General features: G+C 41.9%; 1 protein-coding gene across 2 annotated transcripts in view; it reads left to right on the forward strand.

Annotated features, from left to right (window-relative positions):
* Window positions 1-9,578: 9,578 nt before the first annotated feature.
* TBPL1 (TATA-box binding protein like 1) overlaps window positions 9,579-18,358 on the forward strand; it is a 37,552-nt gene continuing 28,772 nt past the window's right edge. The window contains exon 1 of one of the 2 annotated variants that reach the window (XM_024247911.3): window positions 9,579-10,605. The gene's annotated coding sequence lies outside the window, so the exon portion shown is untranslated. 2 annotated transcript variants of the gene reach the window in all.

The following is an 18,358-nucleotide window of genomic DNA, read 5'->3' on the forward strand; positions in this document are numbered from 1 at the left end:
AGCCTGAACCTCCTGGGTGCTCAAGTGATTCTCCCACCTCACCCTCCTGGATAGATGTGATTTACAGGCAAGTGCCACCACACCCAGCTAATATTTTTTTGTAATTTTTTTGTAGAGACGGGGTTTCACTATGTTGCCCAGGCTGGTCTTGAACTTCTGGGCTTAAGCGATCTTCCCACCTCAGTCTGCCAAAGTGCTGTGGTTACAGGTATGAGCCACTGGACCCAGCTGAAATGCACTTCCTTTTCTTTCCTTTTTTTTTTTTGAGATGGAGTTTCGCCTTTGTTGCCCACGCTGGAGTGCAGTGGCACAATCTCAGCTCACTGCAACTTCTGCCTCCAGGGTTCAAGTGATTCTCCTGCCTCAGCCTCCAGAATAGCTAGGATTACAGGCATATGCCACCACACCTGTCTAACTTTTTGTATTTTTAGTAGAGATAGGGTTTTGCCATGTTGTCCAGGCTGGTCTCGAACTCCTGACCTCAGGTGATCCACCCGCCTCAGCCTCCTAAAGTGCTGGGATTACAGGCGTGAGCCACCGTGCCTGGCCTGAAATGCATTTTCAAAATAACTTTTGATTTTATGTATTTCAAAATAGTGTTAATATTTATTAGTTTTATATTAGTTGTAAAATGAATTAGTTTTGAAATAACCAACTGAACTTTTGTTTCAAGAAGGTTACTTAAATGATAAAGGATGATAGATTTGCTAAGTGCCCTGATTTAATTACTATACAATGTAATTTGATACATATGATGTATCAAAACATGACTATGTACTCCGTGATATGTACAATTATTGTCAATTTAAAAAGTACATATTTATCTCCATACTCTTTCAAAACTCCATATTTTACTTTCAAAACTAGAAATACATATTTATCTCCATACTCTTTCAAAATTTAATTAAATTAACAAGAAATAGAAACATAAAAATTAATTCATAGCAGCACTAAAAACCAGAAGACTGGCACAATGGATAACTTCTGAATTATTTAAAGTAGATATCATATCAAGTGTTAATTCTGAGGAGGAAAGTAGAATGGCAGGAGTAAGAAGACTAAAGGAATCTGTGTGTGTGTGTGTGTGTGTGTGTGTGTGTGTGTGTGTACTGAATTTCTACAAAGAAAATGTATTTATGTATAATCACTTATAAATAAACTGTATGGATACTGGATCCGGATTTGACAATAAAACCTAACAGAGCTGAGGATCTTTAAAACCTATACATTTGGCACATCTCATTAAAAACACCTCCAAAAGTGGCCTAAGATCAGAGATAGTGGGAACCCATGTGGAATTTATTTTTGTTATGAAATAAAGGTCTTATCATATATATTTTTTAAAATAACCAATTGACATAGTAACATTTATTAGTAGTTTATCCTTTTCCAACAGAGTTGAAATGCCACCTTTATTATTTACTAGATTCCTTAAATACATGGATCTGTATTTTCTATTATTTTCCACTCATATTTTTGTCCATCCCTGTCCCAATACTACACTATATTAATTATTATTGCCTTTCAGTGTGTTTTTGTATCTAGCAGGCTTTTTTTTTTTTTAAGACAGGGTCTCATGCAGGCTGGAGTGCAGTGGCACCATCACGGCTCACTGCAGCCTCAACCTCTTGGGTTCAATCGATCTTCCCACCTCAGCCTCCCCAGTAGCTAGGATTACAGGTGCATACCACCATGCCTGGCTAATTTTTGTATTTTTTGTAGAGACGGGATTTTGCCAAGTTTCCTAGGCTTGTCTCAAACTTCTAGGCTCAAGTGATCCACCCACCTTGGCCTCCCAAAGTGCTGCGATTACATGCATGAGCCACCACATCCGGCTGGCAGGTTTAAAAAAAAAAAATTTTTTTTTCTTTTTCTTTTTTTTTTTTTTTGCGACAAGGTCTTACTCTGTCACCCAGGCTGCAGTGCAGTGGCATGAACAGAGTTCACTGCAGCCTTGAATTCCTGGGGTCAAGGAATCTTCCTGCCTCAGTCTCCCAGTAGCTAGGACTACTCATATTTTATAGAGACGAGGTCTTGCTATGTTGCCCAGGCTGATCTCAAACTTCTGGCCTCAAGTGATTCTACCATGTTGACCTCCCAAAGTGCTGGGATTACAGGCATGAGCCACTGTGCCTGGTCCCTGGCAGTCTTAATGTATTTTTTTTTTTTCCAAAACTTTCTGTTGTGCTCTTGCATTTTCTTTTCCAGGTGAAATTTAGAATCTGATTAATTTTATAAAAATTATCATTGGCTGTGGATTGGGATAACACTAAATTTGTAGCACATTTGAGGAGAATTGATATCTTCATACTACTGAGCTTTTCATTAAGTCAGGAGGTGTCCAATCTTTTGGCTTTCCTGGGCCACATTGGAAGAATTGTTTTGGGCCACACGTAAAATACACTACCACTAATGATAGCTGATGAGCAAAAAAAAATTCACAAAAAAGTCTCATAGTGTTTTAAGAAAGTTTACAAATTATTGTTGGGCCACATTCAAAGCTGTCCTGGGCCACATGTGAACTGCAGGCCTCAAGTTGGACAAGCTTGGTGCAAGTAGTATTACACTTGCTTTTCTTTTCTCTCCACCTTTTGTCTCTGCTGCTCTCTGCATGTCAGCTTTGTTATCTGCTAGAGCATATCATCTTCATATTCACAGAAGATATGTCAGCCTATTGCTTTCAGTTCACATCCTCCCAGTTTTACTACCAGAAAAGGAAATTGCTCTTTTTCCTAGCTGCACTTCAGTTAATCCTGGGTAGCATACTCTTTGGTCTGGATTGCTCATATACCTTCTTCCCACCAATCACAGTGGCCAGGAAGGTGGGGTAATAAGTCCAGTCAGGGCAGATAAACCATACAGTAATTTGAATAGAGACAATAATATAAAGAATTTTAAACTATAGCAGGGGATTGGAGTATTGAGCAAATATCTAGGAAGAAGGCAAGAAAACTCTAAATACATAAATAGTATGTATAAGGTGCAGGTACTACTCCTAGGGCTGAGATGGGGCACCCAAAGAGCTTCCCTTCATGTCCTCCCACCCTCTCAACCTTCCCCCCACCCTCTCAACCTTCCCCCCACCGCTGCTCCCCCTCATCATGGCTGAGTTCCAGCCCTTATTGGAGAGGGCATGGCCAGGGCTCACTGAATGCCTTGGAATCTATGATGCTTCACAGACTGGAAATCCACCCTCTAGGTGCTGGGGAAGCAGTTCACTGGAGGCACCTGACAGGGCAGAGGTGGGGGTGTTGTTGCAGGAATTGGGCACTGGAGGAGCTGCATGTGTTGCAAGAATCAGATGCCAGAGAAGCTGCTCACATTGCAGCAGCCACGCGCACTTCAGGAACCCGCCTGACTACTCAGCTTCCATATGCACCTTTCTGCAACAAACAATGCTATCTTTCTATGTAATAAGATACAGCTATCTTATAAGTGAAGTTTATGCTTTCCCCAAAATGAGGAAAGGCAGTCCTGGGAGTAATTGTATCCATCACTGGCTATATTATTAATCCTCATAATCAATTCCACCAAATATTGTTACCTAAAGACAAATTGTGAAGTTAACTTCTGTGGAAAGTTGCACTGTGGCCTCAAAAAGATCTAAGTCCTAAACCCCAATACCTGGGACTGGAACTTTATTTGGAAACAGTCTTGGAAGATGTTATTAAATCTTGAGATCAGCCAGGCACAGTGGCTCATGTCTGTAATCCCGGAACTTTGGAAGGCTGAGGCAATGCGTGGCTCACTTGAGCTCACTAGTTCGAGACCAGCCTGGGCAATATAGTGAGACTCCCATCTCTACAAAAAATACAAAAATCAGACAGGCATGGTGGTGTGCACCTGTGGTCTCAGCTACTCTGGAGGCTGAGGTGGGAAGATAGCTTGAGCTCTGGAGGCGGATGTTGCCGTGAGCCAAGATTGTGCCACTGCACTCCAGCCTGGGCGATAGAGCCAGACTTTGTCTTTAAAAAAAAAAAATCTTTAGATTATCCTGGATTTAGGGTGGGTTCTGAATTCAAATATTGGTGTCCTTATTAAAGAAAGAAGAGAGGAATATGAGACACAGAGACACTCAGAGGAGAAAATGATGTGAAAATAAGGCAGAGATGAGAGTGATGCATGTAAATCCCAAGGATGCCAAAGATTGCCAGGCAGCCACCAGGAACTACGAAAAAGGCCTGGAATGTATTCTCCCTCGGAGCTTCTGAAAGAAACCAACCCTGCTAACACCTTGATTTCAGATGTCTAGCCTCTAGAACTGTAAGAAAATAGATTTCTGTTTTAAGCTACCGAGTTTTTGGTAACTCTATTGTAGCAGCCCCAGGAAAATAACACAAGTGCCAAGAGTTTGAATAAAAAATTAAAATGGGGAAGGAGTGAAAAAAAAATGGTTAGTAAATACAAATCAACACATACATATAATAAGCCAATAGAAAATATGTAAAGTTACTGCATTTCTATAATTCCTCGTTTCTATAATTGTTCACAAGGCTATAAGTCCTCATTTCTATAATTGTTCACAAGGCTATAATTGATATCTACAGCTCTCCCCCCTCTACCCATTCTGTATTTCCTCTGCCCTCAGCCAGAAACTCAGCTGGTCAGGATTCTTGATGGATTAATCCAAACCTTCATTTCCAAAAGGTCTAAGTCCTCAAACACCCTACCTTTTATTTTCAGTTGCTGTGTTTTTCATTTATCTTAATATTGGACATGGAAGTACTGAGAGGATCCCCTGGGTTCTAGACCGTACTTCTTGCTCCCATTGTCTAGAAGCTAGCCAATTTCCTCTTAGTTATCAGGATCCATCGCTCCAGCCAGTGGATTACCTCCTGTTTTTGCCTTTTGCTTCAGTGGTGTAAGGAAATGGCCAGTGGTAGTCTCATAGTCTATTATGGCAAAACCACTGTTGCATATCCTGATGGAAGCACTCTTCCCTTGGAGGCTGAGATCTCTAAACCAGCAGAAGACAGAGTTTCCAGGTAAGGAAGAAAAAATTCTGAGAGTAGGTGGTACTATAAGAAGAGCTACTCTTACTGCCATAACTAGATTCAAATGTATCTTGGCTATGAGAAAGACAGCAACATGTAATGGTCTCTGACTCAAAACATATCATTTAAGACAGAAACTCATTTTCCAGGGTATCGTCTTCCAGCTAAGATCATAATTGAGTCTTCAGTAAGCCATTTCACCATTCAGTTATGCCAGCTACTTCCAAATGATGGTATATATGGTAAGCCTCGTTAATTCTATTGGCATGATCCATTGCTGCACTTCCTTTGCTGTGAAATGAGTTCCCTAATCAAATGCAATGTTGAGTAGAAAGCACTGATGGTAGATAGGGCATTTTGTGAGTTCACAGATAGTAGTGCTGGCAGAAGCATTATAAGCAGTAAAGGCAAATCCCATTTCCAAAATATGTGATTATTCCAATTAAGATGAGTCTTTGCTCCCTCTCTGATGGAAGAAGTCCAATGTAATCAACCTGCCACCAGATGGCTGGTTCATTACCCCTGGGAATGGTGCCATATCAGGTACTGAATGTTGTTCTCTGCTCTTGAAAGATTAACCAGTTGGCAGTAGTGCTGGCAAGGTAAACTTTGGAAAGGGGAATTCCAGGTTGTTGAGCACATGCATAGTTTCCATCCCTACCACTATGGCCACTTTGTTCATAAGCCCACTGAGCAAGCACTGGCTGGTTGGGCAAAGATGCTGACTGATATCCACAGAGTGTCCACCTGATTACCAGGAGTCTCCTCAGCAATGGATACATTTAATGTAGCAGATACACTTCATAGTTTGTAAACATTCAGGTAAGTCCTTCCAGATATCTCTTTCCCACACTTCCTTGTTGCCTATTTTTCAATGTCATTTTTTCCAAGTCACAGACTATCTATACAAATCATTAGCCACTGCCCATTCTGGTCATCTCTCGCTCCAGACATGCTGGGTAAACAAATGTACTGTTTGAATTATGCCCACCTGGAGGAGCTGCCTTCACTACTGCCCTTCCGGCGCCTGACTAGGGCTGGGATAGCCACCTGTGCTGCAGAAGATGGATTCTAGAGAGGCCTTCCATGCTGCAGGAGCCTGTCAGGGAAGCACGCTGGAACCAGAAAGTAAACCCTTTCCTATTTCAATGCCTCTCTAGCATTCTCTATGGACAGAACTTACCATTGTGGTAGGTAGACCTACCTACCACATAGAGAATGCTGAGAGAAGTAGTAGAAGCCTATTTTAAGGGGTCAGATTCATCTATACAGAGCAAGCATGAAAAGTGAATTTGGAACTGAGAGGCAATAAATAAATTACAGCACAAGTACTATAGAGCTGGCTAGCTTAGGTCAAAAAACTACCTCTCTGTCAATCACCGTGGCTATTGCAGCTCCCATTTGGTCTCTCATTAGACTGGGGATAGGCAGAGAAGAAAAGTAGTTCTCCCAAAATAAGAGGGAGAAGCACTTTTCCCAAAAGAAGAGAGGAGTTCTGGGCTAACAAAACAAAAATGTTCCCTACACTTCAACTTTTGACTGCTCAGTGCATGCATGAACACACACACACACACACACCCTGGTTTCTCCACATCCAGTCCCTCCCTAGTGAGAGGAGAAAACTCAGTTACATCCCGATATTGAATCCAGCCTCAAATTCAGGATCTTTGAGTATGTCAATCTTGATGAGGTCCAGATGTGGCTAAATAATGAATAATGAATTTATCCCTAGAGTACAAATGTATGTTAAAGGTGTAGGGGGTGGGGGGCACTAGATAACAAAAGCTAATGAGAAAACAGAAAAACGAAAAGCAACATACAATGGTTGTGAGCACATACCATATCCTGCTGGACAAGAGTAAGAAGAGTAAGAAAGACTTCGCTTCTACAGCAAAGAATCAAGATCTCTGTCAGCCAAGCAAAGTGTCAAGACTTTCCTTGTCTCAAAGATCCTGCCTTAGAGATGTAGTGAAAGGAATCCTGGCAGCCATTAGGTAGCCATCTTTCTATCAGGAATGGAGACTGGGACGTTGCCTTTAAGACAGCACAACAGTAGGTACCTTTTGCCAGGCTGAGGAGGAATTTCTGGCGATACCTTAAAACTTGACTTGGCTGCCAGTCAGTGTCATTTGGGGAAATCCATTAGCTTGTTATCAGAAATCTCACTAAGACTTCAGGTTCAAATATGGACCCTACTCTTCCTGTTTTGATCTCTTGAAAACTAGCCTGGCAGCTCCATGAAATCTCCCTGGATATCTTAGTTCAATGGCTTTTGTCATAGGCTCTCCAAGGGTGAGGAAGAGAACAGGCTGGGATTATGAAGCTAGGTTATCGTATTGGATGCCAGCCCTTAAGTTGTATATCATTCAACTGGTATAATGGGAGGAATTACCTTTTTCAGTTGATAAGGAAGCATAGCAGAAGATATCTGGGAAGAGTCCTGAGGAATGAAGCATCCATGACTCCACTGCTAATTCCTACTTAATGTATTGACTTATGGACGGCAAAAATTTTCGTTATTTCACTTGGCAGAGTAGATATTATCTGATCCTTAGGAATATAGGATAACTAAACCACTAGCAAAAGAGTTCCTCAACAATGCTTTGTAATTTACATCTCACTATTGCTGGTTTCTTTCAGAAAGGCCATGCTGAGCTAGTTTGTCTCTCTTATGGCACTGAAGCAAGAAGTAGCCAACATATTCCAGTAGCCTGTTTGTTTGTTTGTTTTGTTTTGTTTTTGCCAATTTCCCTAAAGTTAGAGCCTTACTGGGCATAACAAATAATCTACCAGTGTCTTTCAAAGTCTCTATGGTGAAGAATCAATTTTTGGATTATTTTTAATTACCAGCCCATTGCAGACAAATATTTTCATAAATACAAAACTGCATGCTTAGATAGCCCTGTGGTATCAAATTATTAAACGTTTCCAAATCCTCCTCTCACTTTCTATATCTCTTTCATTGTTGACTAGTAGAGCTTGCAGACTGGCTTTGGTCTGTACATCACATTTTTAGTAGCACTGATAAAACCAATAAAACTTGCTACTTTCCAAGCCTGGGATGGATGACTCCTCACTGTCCCCACCTCCTTTACTAGGCCAGTTCTACATTTTAGGATTGTGATGGTTAATACTGAGTGTCAACTTGATTGGATTGAAGGATGCAAAGTATTGATTCCGGGTGTGTCTGTGAGGGTGTTGCCAAAGGAGATTAACATTTGAGTCAGTGGGATGGGAAAGGTAGACCCACCTTTAATTTGAGTGGGCACCATCTAATCAGCTGTCAGTATGGCCAGGATATAAAAAGCGGGCAGAAAAACCTGAAAAGGCTATACTATCTTACAGTCTACATCTCCCAGCCTACATCTTTCTCCCATGCTGGATGCTTCCTTGAACTTCGAACTCCCAAGTTCTTCATCTTTGGGTCTCAGACTGGCTTCCTTGCTCCTCAGCTTGCAGACAGCCTATTGTGGGACCTTGTGATCATGTGAGTTAACTACTACTTAATAAACTCCCATATATATATTTTATTAAGTAGTAGTTATATACATACATAACAGGATATATATATATCCTAATAGGATAGATATATATATCCTATTAGTTCTGTCCTTCTAGAAAACCCTAATACAAGGGTCAGCAATCACAATTCCTATTTCTAGGTTATCAATTTCTGTACTGATCAATAGTCTTGGATAAGAACATATACTGCATATTCTAACTTTACAATGCATTGTCTCCTAGCTGGCACCTGAATAATGGGTCACATTATAAGAGCAGTGAAGCCCATGGCCTTTGGTTAGAGGAATGGTGTATGGGATAATCTGATAGGTCTATTATTATTATTGTTATTATTTTGTATAAATTTGGAAGTACAAGTGCAGTTTTGATGCATGGATATGTTGCATAGTGGTTGAAATCTGGGCTTTTAGTGTTAACCATCACCCGAATAGTATAATAGGTCTATAATTAATAGGGAATAGTGCTTGCAGCAAAACCAAATCCGATTCCAGAATGTGGAACTAATGTAGGAAAGCAAACTATTGGCTGATCCATGACAAAAGGGAGTCTAAAGTAATTGACATTCCTGCTTCTAGGTATTTGGCTGGTCCCCTTGAAGGAGAATGCCTCGTAAGGACCTTAGAACTTGGCGCCATTGCTGTAACGTTGACTTTTCAGCAGTGGCAGTAGCCACTGGAATAGAGAGTCTCCCCTGCCGTTTCCTTGGCAAATCATGTTACTTTCCAGCCTAAAACTCCACTTTCCCTAGCACTTGGAAGAAAGTCCAAACTCCTTCCGTGGTCTATAAGGCACTGAAAGTTCAAGACTTAATTTCCCTCCAATTTCAATGGCTGTCATTCTTCCTTTGCACTGTTTCCTGATGCCCTAGCCACACTAATACCCCAGCACAGCAAGTACTCAGCATATCTTGTTCCCTCTGACTGGAACACTCTACATACATCCTTCCCACTCCCATCCCTTTTAGAAATTGGCTGAGATGTTACCTCCTAAAAGTCCTCTCCCCACCACCACACAGACGTTACTTTCTAACCCAGCTTCTTGTTCATTTTCTTTATTAAACCTGACCCAACTATAATTACTATCCCTTGAAAAATAAATTAGTACAGAAATGAAAACAAACTCTGTCATTCTACAGAGCTTTCAAATGCTCGAATATGTTTCTGAACACTCAGAGGGGAAAGCAAAAAATCAAGAGGCATCCTTGGAGATCTCCTAAATAATAAAATACCTAAATGGTTGCCTACTGCCAAAACCCCAAGAATTCAGTCCACGTCCTCTCTTTTAAAAAGGCAGTGGCATTTTCATTTTTTCATCTGATTCCCACCAATCAGAGGCCAGGTACCCATGAACCCGGCTCGACGTGGTCTTTTAATAATTAAATCAGGGCTGCCATTGACCTCAACTAACACCAGAGGCTTCTGACTGCAGCCGAGCTCTGGTGGAGAGAGGCCGATGCCGGCCTGAGAGTGGGAAACGTGGGGCCGGGAGCCGGAGGCTTTCGCGCGGAGTGGCGTGGCGCTCTCAGGGCCGTTACGCGATTTTCGCTCCCGCGGGCAGCGCCTCTCAGGCCACCCCCGAGGGACCCCGAGGACGCACTCGGGCCCCAGCGCGACGGTTCAAACGGGCCAGTGTGCGCCGCCGGGGTCCCCCGGCCCCTGCAGGGCTACCTGGGGCAGAGCCGCGGAGGGTCTCCGTTCCTAGACGTCCTCCTACCTCGGGCGGCCTGAGTCCTCGCCAGCATCCGCCCTCTCCCACTCCCATCCTTCCTGGATCCACCTCTCGGTTCCCGAGGGACAGTCCCGACCGCAAACCCACGTAGAGTAAGGAATGTGGAAGGGACAGGCGACAGAAGTGGCATACGCTCCTGCGTTATCCCTCCGTCTGGCCACACCTTGTGTCTCCATCTCTCGCCCCTTCCTTCCCTCCGTCTGTCATCTGTCATCCCCTGTCGCTCTAAGACCAGGATTCCAATTCGCCTAGTGAGGAATCTCACTAGGGAAATTTATCGCGACATCATAAATTAACGGGTTCATTTTGACTGAAAAAGCGAAGGACTTTTTTCAGGCAGAAAACAAGTCTCGTCTGGTCGGTAAGGACTAGCTTTAGCAATTATATAATGGGGGGTGGGGAGGACCTTTTGTATAAATTTAATGAGCTGATGAGAAAGTTCTACGGTTTTGACAAAAAAAGTCCACCTAAATATTCGGCTGTATGCCAGAAATTACTACACATGTTTAGTTATCAACTAAAAATATACAAAGGATACACGGTGTTTTCAGAACCCTTTCAAGCGGTTCTTAAACAAAAAAGTCTAGTCCGATGCCCATTAGCGCCGCCCCCATCCCACCTCTTACCCCACACCGCGCCCAGCGGGTGGGCAGGAGGAGCCTGATTTGGGGACCAGGAAGGAGGAAGGAAGGGTGGGGGCGGGGGACGGGGAAAGTGACGGGAGCAGTGAGAGCCGGAAATGAGTGGCTAGCGAGGCACCCAGGAGAGCCCTGTCCGGCGGCGCTCTAGCCCACGCGCACTGTCTCTATGCTCCCCGGCGTCTAGTCTATTTATTGTCGCGGGGAAGCGGGGGCCGCCTCGCACCCGGAACAACAAAGCGAGGAAGACGGAGTCCGAGCCTCGGGGGCTCCTAGCAACGGGCCGGGGCGGGAGTTCCATGGAGACTGGGGAGCGCGCCCGTCTCATCCTCATCCTTGTCCTCCAGCTTCTCCTTCGCATCCGACGCAACCGGCAGCAGCGCTGCCGCCGCGTCCTCAGCCACCGCTCCCTCTTCCCACGGTAACCCCCAAGGCGACCCTGGGCGCGGGGAGCGCGGGCGGCTGAGCGGCCTGAGCACCGGGTGCGGGGCGTCTGGGCGCGGGGTGGGCATGTGCGGAGCCCGGGCCAGACTTAGGGTGGGATGTGTGGGGGCGGGCGACTGGAGGGCAGCCGCTGAGGTGGGGGAAACCGGTCCGGTGGCCGAGGGAGGGCTCAGTTCTGAAGAGGACCGGGCGATATTTGGGGATCTCGTTAGGGATAACGGGTTGGGGGTGGGGCGTCCGTACCTGGGAGCGTTATCGAGCCTGGTGTAGGATAAAAAAAGAAGGGTTATCTTTCGTTTAAGCCACCACTGGGAAGGACAGGGAAAAGAGATTCCTCATCTGTCTCGGAGCCATCACCCAGGGGAAGAGGGACCGTGCAAAGATGCTAGGGGTCCGTTGCTTCTGAGAAAACTTCCAGCGGCCTCTCTAATAGCTCCCAAAAAGCGGCTTCGTCGGTTTCTGGTTCTGGCAATGCCGGCAGCCTCGCTTTATTTTATTATTATTTTTGACCAAAATTAGGATTGATGGAGAAGGATCTAGAACTGAAGAAGAGAAAATGAATTGTGGGTAGGGCTAAGCAGGGATGAGAGTCGGGATAAGTGATAAAAATAGCCAATAAAAGCCCTAAAAGTAAATCTAATAGGGCATGAGGGCTTAAAAAGAAAATCTCTCCTGCCGAGATGTGCATCTGTAGGCTATGTCAATGTGCTCATTGCAAGAAGACTCAAACTGCAGTCAGTCCACATCTGTGAGCTCTCTGACTGCATCTGTCACCTGCAGTTCCAAAGCGACACTGGCAGTAAGTGCATGAGCTTCTGTATTTAGGGTTTAGAACAGTGCCTTAAAACTGACTCAAGAAAAGGGAGCAGGTTTGCGTGTGTGTGTGTGTAAGCAATGTGGATTCTCTGGGAAAATATAAAAAGAGACATATAAGAAGGTTCAGCCATCCTGGCATAATTTCGCAGTCTCTTTGAGAAAATGGCAGTTCCTTCCTATTGAGAAGTGACTGTTAGCACTATCTGGTTGAAAGGATTATTCACAGTTTGGTATGCCCAGTGAAATATCAGTTTATGTTACCTCTTTAGTCTTACATCACAAGCTGCTTAATGGTTTTATACTTTACAAAATCATTTTAGGTGAGTGAATGAGATTTTCCTGTAGCACAATGAAAAGGCCACATATACACATAAAGTTCTTTATGTAAAGTTGAAGATTAAAGATGAAAATAAAATTGATAAATCATAGGAGCAATTAGGTCAACCACAGCTTGTTTGTTCCCCACCCCTTTTGTTAAACCTGACTTCTCCTAAGCAAAAAGGTGTCATCCTTTCCCCAGCCTCCTCTTTACATACCCTCTGCCTTCAAAATCAGTATCAGAAACTGTAGTGACCTACTGCTATGTGCCCTTGATTGGGTTGGCTTATTCCTGAATGAGGGCTAGCCAGAATATAGCTTTAACTCAGGCGTTTTCATCTTAAGCTTTTAATATGGAATTGAGGTCCAGTGTCTGTTAAAGGAATTTCATTCATGTGCAAAGAAGTGGACAGGATGGAAAGTGTGAACATTGGGAAACTTAAGTTGCATTTTAAGACACTAAGAAGAAAAAGATAGATTAATGAATCAAAGACTGTTGCTTAATCTTTGTAGCAGTTCTGTGAAGGATATACTGGGATAGCCATACTTGAGGCTGTGGATGTTGAGTCCTGGGATTATCTTTGTGCATATGAGACTTGACAAAGTGTCCCTCAACCTCAGGGCTGCCATCAGACTCACTTGACCTAGACCTAGTTTGCCGTTGTCTGTCTCTTCATTGTTTGAGTGAGGGTCAAGCCCTAGCTTCCACCTTTATTAACAATCCAGTGTCTGCTTTCCCTGCTCTCCTCCACCCCAATACTCCCGACTTTGGTGGTGGTTTAGTTACTGTCTTTTCTTAATCATGTCCCAATCAAAAATGATTTTTTATGCTGTATCATTTCTGTTTCTTACACCATTTTCAACATGTGTCCCTCGCCTGCATATGCATTTCATTAAGGTGATTTTTTATCTGTTGCATTTTCCTTCTGTACCCCTCCTCTTTATTTGGAAAATTGGAGTGGTCATGTTAGATGTTCTGTATTCATTCTGAGTAACGGTTGGTTGTGAATACAACAGGTTAAGAGCCTGTGCTGAAACTCAAGAGCTTATATTAAAATAAGGTATATTAAAATTTTTGAACTTAGCAGAATGAAAGACGTTAGAAGTCCAAATGGTAATACTGTAATTGTAGACGGTCACTTTTTAAAAAAGTATTGTAGAGCCTGTTCTGTGTTTTAAATTGAACCTTAGATTTTCATGATTCTTATTCTAAAAAAATTGTTCTTAAAATCAATCTTGACTGAAATTATATTCTGCCAAATTTGAGGGAACTACTTATAGTAATTTCCCCAAGTTATTCTTAACATAGAAAATTGTCACATCAACATTTATGTGGATGAACACATTAGAATGCAGAATTTGCTATGAAGTAGAACAAATACTTATGAAACGTATAGCTGAATGTTTTTGGGGAGAGTTATTTCTTCTCATGGACATGGCACATTATTTAAAAATCAGAAAATATTGAATAATCTAGTTGAGTGAACATGAGGACTGTTTTTAGATGAGGGAGACCAGTAATAACCTAGGTGATTGATTTCCTTCTGTTTCATCATAGACCATGTGATGAAATTATTGCTATAAAATACGAACGTTGCAGTTGCTTTTTAGAAGAATTTATAATAGAATGTTTCCACATTGTCTCTGAGTTAAAATCTCTGGGGTTTTCAAATTTTAGCTGTATTGTGACATTCGAACTAATAAAGATTCCCTGAAACTTACATCCATTTTGTTGCACCTTCTGTATGCCTGGTGCCGTGTCAGGTGTGCAAAGCTGGATGAAAGAGGTATTTCCCTTCAGGTGCTTTTTGTGCACTTGTAGGTAGCAGAGAAATGACATATGTGTGTAACAAAACATGACAGACACAAATATGAATTTTAAATTCTTTATTACATACTGCCTGGTACTGTCGCTATTGGTGAATGGACTTCATCATGCCTCCTAAACTAGAAGTTTCTTGAGGATCCGGAGTATGAGTTGCCATCATATTGTATGTCCCTGCCCTGTGTGTGTATTTTGAAGATTATGTTGTTAATAGAAGGAGATACATGTTTGTTTATTTCACTTCAAGAGCTTAGCTAGTGGATGAAGGAAACCTTTTTGAAATCTGATTCTTGATGGCTAAAATTTCAACTTTGTATTCTGGCTGTGGGCATGCAAATTACAAGCAGTGACACTTTCTCAAGCATGATTAGAGCTTCTAACCAATTCAAACAATAAAGATAATGGTGGACTACCTTCACTTGAGTAGACACGATATTTGCTTTTGTCACGTGACTACCACTTTGGGAAATTTCAAAAGGATGAGAGACTGTATACATATCTGAGGTTTTTCCAGGCTACATAGACAAATTTGATTTTTGTATTATTAACCAGTCAATCTTTTCTTTAGAAGACAGATGGAGTTTGTGTATTTGTATAGTTGTGAAAAAGCAAGATTCCGGAAGTATGTCTTTAGTGGAAAGGAATCAGGTCACATCAGAAATTCTACTCATCTGTGACTAAAGGGTGATAAAGTTGAGAATTTGGTTTAAATGACTGGTTTTGTGGGTTGAAGCATGCTGCTATGGATCCCATTAAATGTTAAAAAAAAAAAAAAAAAAAAACTCAATAGGGTGATTTCTGGGGCAGTAGAGATATGCCTTTATGTGGGAGTCAATAATGAAACTGTTTAAAATTTCACCAAAAAGTACAGCACAGAAGTTTGGCTGTTGGTTACTTTCACCATCCATTAATAAAAAATACTGAAAAACCAGATGGTGTGTTAAAGACAGAGTTTTCTTAGGACATATGTGGATGATTTCAGCATTGAATTGTGCTTAGCACAAGATAGGCATCTGTGTGTAGACATTGGCCCATGGTATGTTTTTGTTTTTTAACTCACTAGGTGAGAACTTAAGTCTTACTTAAAAGCAGTAAAAAAATTTGTTTCCATTAATAAAATGGTTCCAAAGAATCAGGTGTTAACGTTCCCGCTCCTGATAAATTACAAGTATTTTCACTGTGAGACAGAAGAGTTTTGATTAGAATCAGTTACGTTTTCTTGAGATTGGGGTTGGTACAACACTTAAAGAGTGCGGACTCTGGATGCAGGCAGCCTGTGTTCAGCATCATGGCTGTGCTTTTAATTAATGGCATGGCCTTAAATATTAAATAGCTTTCTCACTGCCCTGAGCCCCAATTTCCTCATCTGTACTAGGGAGTTAATACTACTACTACATTACAGGGTTGCTGTGAGAATTAAGCATAAAGCACTTAGAACTTTAGTTAAAAGCTTTAAAAAGTATTAGCAGGTGCTAGTAGCAGTGGCACTGGATATTATATTAAAGGTGAACTGTTGGACCACTTGGATGCTTTGTTTCTTTGGTTGGGAGGCTTTCTACTACAGCATTGAAATTCTTTCTTTCTTTCTTTCTGATCACTGACTATTGGACTCATCTCTGCTGTTAGGCTTCAGGAGGGGGAAATACTTTTTTTAAGTTTTGAATTGTCACACAGGCATCTGGTTATCACTGATGGCAGATGGACTAAGTAAAGAGAGACATCTCTGTTTCTTGGAAAAGGAAGGCCAACAAAGCCTGGGCTGGCACTGTGTTGCAGCTATTGAAATACTATTTTCCTGTGGACTGGACTTGTTTAGCTGTATGATACTTCTGAATAAAAGCAATAAACCCCAATGGTTTCATTTAACAGAATTAGGCTTTCGTTAGAAGGCACTATTTTTTACTTGTATAACCTTAGTTGATGGTAAACTTGAAGCTTGTTAGTATCAGTGTAAAGCCATGTATTGTGAGCTTTCTGTGCCACTATAAATGTTCTAATAGTAGCTTTTTTTGTAATTTTAGAAGTAGCTAAAATTGCTGCTCTGCCCCAGTAATTCAAGTGGCTCAAGAATGACTTTGTAGGATAGCAAAATTATTTGTTTATGGTAAAGCTAAAAACAAATACTGAAGCTACCTAATCAGGAAAATAATTTGATAATTATAGTTTTGTTTAGGCTGCTGCTGAAATAGCTAACTTTAAAAAGTTAAGTCCAAATGTTTTAGTTTAGTTGTGTGGACGTTGGAAACTGCTGACTAAAAATAAATGTTTCTGCCTAAACAAAGTGAATTGCAGACTGTTCTTTCCTATTCTGGCTAATATCCAGGTCTAGGTTTTTAGTTGAAATCCATTTTTATAAAATATATACTATAGAGGTTTATATAAAATATATTATTAAAAGCATATTTTGCTTTAAATGTACAGGGTAAAGTGTTATAATTCCTTCTTCCATGTTGTGCCGGTTTTGTTTATTTCTTTCAGCTGGTTTTTATAAGCTTCCACACACTAAGGAGGTCGGCAAATATGCTTGTGTTTAGAGGTGTGACTTTGTTTTCCTGTTTAAGAAAGGAAATGATCATGACTGTTGCACCAAATAGATAGAGATATATATTTCCTTTAGTTTTAGATACCCTGAGGACTGTGCTGGGAAATTTTTTTTTGTTTGAGACAGAGTCTCACTCTGTCACCCAGACTGGAGTGCAGTGGTGGCATCTCAGCTCGTTGCAACTTCGGCTTCCCAGGTTCAAGTGATTCTTGTGCCTCAGACACCCAAGTAGCTGGGATTACAGGTATGCACCACCATGCCTCGCTAATTTTTATATTTTTACTAGAGGCGGGGTTTCCACATGTTGGCCAGGCTAGCCTCGAACTTCTGGCCTCAAGTGATCTGCCTGTCTCAGCCTCCCGGAGTGCTGGGATTATGGGCAGTGGGCACGAGCCACCATGCCTGGCCTGTGTTAGGAAATTTTTAGGAAAACAGGTTGCCATGGTATCAGTACTATAGTCCACAATAAAACTTGCCTGTTTTGAGACAAAGTTCTGTCTAACACATTGTTAATGTTTCTCTAGTGTTCTTTCTTTTTTTTGTTGTTTTGTTTTGGAGATGGAATCTCACTCTGTCGCTCAGGCTGGAGTGCAGTGGCGCAATCTTGGCTCACTGCAACCTCCATCTTCTGGGTTCAAGCAATTTTCCTGCCTCAGCCTCCCGAGTAACTGGGATTACAGGCACCCACCACCACACCTGGCCATTTTTTTGTATTTTTAGTAGAGATGGGGTTTTACCACATTGACCAGGCTAGTCTTGAACTTCTGACCTCAGGTGGTCCCTCTGCCTCAGCCTCCCAAAGTGTTGGAATTACAGGCGTGAGCCACTGCACCTGGCCACCTAGTGTTCTTTCTATCACACTCTTTTTCAGGGACAGATGTTGCTGTCTTTCAGATATGAACATAATAAAGTCAATGTGTAATCCAAAAGTGCAAATATGAAGATGGAGATTTGATTTATGACTGTGAGCAACATTTATAGGGCCTGTTACTGTTTGAAACTCAGTTAATGAACTTGAAGCTTTTGTGGAACAAGAACCACCCCATCCTTTTTAATTTGTCTGATGCTTCTGGTGAGCCGCAAGCATTTTTCCTCTCACCTACTTATGGCTGCAGTGTGTTCCTTGGGCATTTCCAGTGACTTGTGTGCATGTACAACCTAGGAAAGTTGTAATGAGCATACCTTAATTGCTTGTGGGTTGACCACATTACAGGATCTTTGCTCGTTACAGATTAGGGTGGATGCAGGGATCACAGACAACCATGTTGAAGGCACAATGACTAATTCATTAGACCTTCCTCAACAGAAATTAGTATGCTAATCTTAAAGGTACTCTGTTCTTTACTCTTCTTTTGCAGGGAGGTGGCGGAGGGGGAGGCCCTCAGTAAGGGATGCTGAGTGGCTCAACAGATTAAAAAGCTATATTGCTAATGGAAATCTGTAGGTCTCAGTATAGCAGAGAAAGCCTTTGGCTGACCAGCCTTTTTTTTTTTTTTTTTTTTTTTTTAATTTTAAGAAATTCAACACTACT

This window comes from Pongo abelii, chromosome 5, assembly GCF_028885655.2.
Source record: "Pongo abelii isolate AG06213 chromosome 5, NHGRI_mPonAbe1-v2.0_pri, whole genome shotgun sequence".
Lineage (NCBI taxonomy): Eukaryota > Metazoa > Chordata > Mammalia > Primates > Hominidae > Pongo > Pongo abelii.